Source organism: Aegilops tauschii, chromosome 2, assembly GCF_002575655.3.
Source record: "Aegilops tauschii subsp. strangulata cultivar AL8/78 chromosome 2, Aet v6.0, whole genome shotgun sequence".
Classification (NCBI taxonomy): domain Eukaryota; kingdom Viridiplantae; phylum Streptophyta; class Magnoliopsida; order Poales; family Poaceae; genus Aegilops; species Aegilops tauschii.
In genome coordinates, this window is record NC_053036.3 from 29,593,789 (window position 1) to 29,598,932 (window position 5,144).

Below are 5,144 nucleotides of genomic sequence, written 5' to 3' on the forward strand. Positions count from 1 at the left end.
CACCTCCCCCTCCCCATCTCCTCTCCTCCCTTTCCCCTCTACCTCCCACATCCTCCCTCTCTCACTCTTCTTCTTCCTCAATACTTCTCCCCCCATTACTCTCCCTCTTCTACCTACCTTTCTCTCTCTTCATTACTCCTAGCTAACTACACCACCTCCATTAATGCATCTCCTTTCTCTTTTTCCTTCCCCCTCCACTAGTTGAAGTTGTCTCCTCCCAAATTAGCTAGCTAGGTAGATGTAGCATTTAGTTAAGTGACCTATTTGCCCCCTAATTAGATCTTTCTTTGTCAAGAAGAGCTTTGTGCACTTTTGATCTCCCTACATCATCATCTCCACCGTGTGCTCGATCTCGAGATAGCTAGAGGTGATTAAAATTTCATGCTTTTACAAAATGGAAATATGTGTATGTGTGTGTGATATGATAATTGGGCAATATGATGGAAATTGTGTGTGTGGCATGTGTTGATGCCAAATTGTGCTTTTGAGTTGCCTATGTTTTGCCGAAATGTCGATTTATTTCTGTTTCTGCGAATTCCGGGCAAACTCTAGATCTACATATGTCCTATTTTTAGGGAAGGTCATGCCGAATTTTTGTATTACTTTGATGCATGCACGCATTTTTATAATTAATTTGTTTATTATTACCGTGCAGACGTTCATGATGGTTAGTGGAACGATGGTGGACAGGTGGTTGCGGTCGGCGGTGCATGACATGAAAGAAAACAACCGGACAGAGGTTTTATGTCCGTGCCGAAAATGCAAAGGAATAGTTTGGCTCGACCCCTATGACGATGGTCGTGTCGAAGCGCACCTGCTCATGACTGGTTTCATGGATGGCTATACTCGGTGGATAATTGAAGATGAGGATGACGATGTTGAGGACGCCGACGGAGCAGGCAATGACTGTTGGAAATATGCCCTAGAGGCAATAATAAAATGGTTATTATTGTATTTCCTTGTTCATGATAATTGTCTGTTGTTCATGCTATAATTGTATTAACTGGAAACCGTAATACATGTGTGAATACATAGACCACAACATGTCCCTAGTAAGCCTCTAGTTGACTAGCTCGTTGATCAATAGATGGTTATGGTTTCCTGACCATGGACATTGGATGTCATTGATAACGGGATCCCATCATTAGGAGAATGATGTGATGGACAAGACCCAATCCTAAGCATAGCACAAGATCGTGTAGTTCGTTTGCTAGAGCTTTTCTAATGTCAAGTATCATTTCCTTAGACCATGAGATTGTGCAACTCCCGGATACCGTAGGAATGCTTTGGGTGTACCAAACGTCACAACGTAACTGGGTGGCTATAAAGGTGCACTACAGGTATCTCCGAAAGTGTCTGTTGGGTTGGCACGAATCAAGACTGGGATTTGTCACTCCGTATGACGGAGAGGTATCTCTGGGCCCACTCGGTAATGCATCATCATAATGAGCTCAATGTGACTAAGGAGTTAGCCACGGGATCATGCGTTATGGTACGAGTAAAGTGACTTGCCGGTAACGAGATTGAACAATGTATTGGGATACTGACGATCGAATCTCGGGCAAGTAACGTACCGATTGACAAAGGGAATTGTATACGGGATTGATTGAATCCTCGACATCGTGGTTCATCCGATGAGATCATCGTGGAACATGTGGGAGCCAACATGGGTATCCAGATCCCGCTGTTGGTTATTGACCGGAGAGTCGTCTCGGTCATGTCTGCATGTCTCCCGAACCCGTAGGGTCTACACACTTAAGGTTCGGTGACGATAGGGTTGTAGAGATATTAGTATGCGGAAATCCGAAAGTCGTTCGGAGTCCCGGATGAGATCCCGGATGTCACGAGGAGTTCTGGAATGGTCCGGAGGTAAAGATTTATATATGGGAAGTCCTATTTTGGCCACCGGAAAATGTTCGGGATTTTTCGGTATTGTACCGGGAAGGTTCTAGAAGGTTCCGAAGTGGGGCCCACCTGCATGGGGGGACCCACATGAACGTGGGTAGTGGGGGCAAGGCCCCACACCCCTGGTCAAGGCGCACCAAGATCCCACCTTAGAAGGAATAAGATCATATCCCGAAGGGATAAGATCAAGATCCCTAAAACAGGGGGATAACAATCGATGGGGAAGGGAAATGATGGGATTTCTTTCCCCCACCTTTGCCAACGCCCCATGGACTTGGAGGACAAGAAACCAGCCCCCTCCACCCCTATATATAGTGGGGAGGCACATGGGAGCAGCACCCCAAGCCCTGGCGCCTCCCTCCCTCCCGTGACACCTCTTCCTCCCCGCTTGCGCTTGGCGAAGCCCTGCCGGGATCCCGCTACTTCCACCACCACGCCGTCGTGCTACTGGATCTCCATCAACCTCTCCTCCCCCCTTGCTGGATCAAGAAGGAGGAGACGTCGCTGCTCCGTACGTGTGTTGAACGCGGAGGTGCCGTCCGTTCGGCACTAGGATCATCGGTGATTTGGATCACGACGAGTACGACTCCATCAACCCCGTTCTCTTGAACGCTTCCGCTCGCGATCTACAAGGGTATGTAGATGCACTCCTCCCCTCTCGTTGCTAGCATCTCCTAGATTGATCTTGGTGACAGGTAGGAAAATTTTGAATTTCTGCTACGTTCCCCAACAGTGGCATCATGAGCCAGGTTTATGCGTAGATTCTATGCACGAGTAGAACACAAAGTAGTTGTGGGCAACAATTGGTTCAATTTGCTTACCGTTACTAGTCTTATCTTGATTCGGCGGCATTGTGGGATGAAGCGGCCCGGACCGACCTTACACGTACTCTTACGTGAGACAGGTTCCACCGACTGACATGCACTTGATGCATAAGGTGGCTAGCGGGTGTCTGTCTCTCCCACTTTAGTCGGATCGGATTCGATGAAAAGGGTCCTTATGAAGGGTAAATAGCAATTGGCATATCACCGTTGTGGCTTTTGCGTAGATAAGAAACGTTCTTGCTAGAAACCCATAGCAGCCACGTAAAACATGCAACAACAATTAGAGGACGTCTAACTTGTTTTTGCAGGGTATGCTATGTGATGTGATATGGCCAAAAGGATGTGATGAATGATATATGTGATGTATGAGATTGATCATGTTCTTGTAATAGGAATCACGACTTGCATGTCGATGAGTATGACAACCGGCAGGAGCCATAGGAGTTGTCTTAATTTATTGTATGACCTGCGTGTCAATGAAAAACGCCATGTAATTACTTTACTTTATTGCTAACCGTTAGCCATAGTAGTAGAATTAATAGTTGGCGAGACAACTTCATGAAGACACGATGATGGAGATCATGGTGTCATGCCGGTGACGAAGGTGATCATGCCGCGCCTCAAAGATGGAGATCAAAAGGCGCAAGATGATATTGGCCATATCATGTCACTTTATGATTTGCATGTGATGTTTGTCATGTTTACATCTTATTTGCTTAGAACGACGGTAGCATATATAAGATGATCCCTCACTAAAATTTCAAGAGATGTGTTCCCCCTAACTGTGCACCGTTGCGAAGGTTCGTTGTTTCGAAGCACCACGTGATGATCGGGTGTGATAGATTCTAACGTTCGCATACAACGGGTGTTGACGAGCCTAGCATGTACAGACATGGCCTCGGAACACAAGCAAAACACTTAGGTTGACTTGACGAGCCTAGCATGTACAGACATGGCCTCGGAACACAAGCAAAACACTTAGGTTGACTTGACGAGCCTAGCATGTACAGACATGGCCTCGGAACACAAGAGACCGAAAGGTCGAACATGAGTCGTATAGTAGATGCGATCAACATGGAGATGTTCACCGATAATGACTAGTCCGTCTCACGTGATGAACGGACATGGCCTAGTCGATTCGGATCATGTATCACTTAGATGACTAGAGGGATGTCTATGTAAGTGGGAGTTCATTAAATAATCAGATGAACTTAATTATCATGAACATAGTCAAAAGGTCTTTGCAAATAATGTCGTAGCTTACGCTTTAGTTCTACTAAGATATGTTCCTAGAGAAAATTTAGTTGAAAGTTGATAGTAGCAATTATGCGGACTGGGTCCGTAAACTGAGGATTGTCCTCATTGCTGCACAGAAGGCTTATGTCCTTAATGCACCGCTCGGTGTGCTGAACCTCGAGCGTCGTCTATAGATGTTACGAAACATCTGACATACACGTTTTGATGACTACGTGATAGTTCAGTGTGTGATGCTAACGGTTTAAAATTGTGGCACCCAAGACGGTTTTGAAACGTCGCAGAACATATGAGATGTTCCAAAGACTGAAATTGGGATTTCAGACTAATGCCCACGTCAAGAGGTATGAGACCTCTGACAAGTTTCTTAAGCCTGCAAACTAAGGGAGAAAAGCTCAATCGTTGAGCATGTGCTCAGATTGTCTGAGTACTACAATCACTTGAATCGAGTGGGAGTTAATCTTCCAGATGAGATAGTGATGGTTCTCCATAGTCACTGCCACCAAGCTATTAGAGCTTCGTGATGAACTATAACATATCAGGGATAGACATGATGATCCTTGAGCAACTCGCGATGTTTGACACCGCGAAAGTAGAAATCAAGAAGGAGCATCAATTGTTGATGGTTAGTAAAACCACTAGTTTCTATAAGGGCAAGGGCAAGAAGGGATACTTCATGAAACGGCAAATCAGTTGCTGCTCTAGTGAAGAAACCCAAGGTTGAACCCAAACCCGAGACTAAGTGCTTCTGAAATAAGGGGAACGGTCACTGAAGCAGAACTACCCTAGATACTTCGTAGATGAGAAGGCTGGCAAGGTCGACAGAAGTATATTGGATATACATTATATTAATGTGTACTTTACTAGTACTCCTAGTAGCACCAGGGTATTAGATACCGGTTCAGTTGCTAAGTGCTAGTAACTCAAAATAAAAGCTGCGGAATAAACGGAGACTAGCTAAAGGTGAGATGACGATATGTGTTGGAAGTGTTTCCAAGGTTGATCAAGCATCGCATGCTCCCTCTACCATCGAGATTGGGGTTAAACATGAATAATTGTTATTTGGTGTTTGCGTTGAGCATAGACATGATTGGATTATGTTTATCGCAATACGGTTATTCATTAAAGGAGAATAATGGTTACTCTGTCTATTTGAATAAT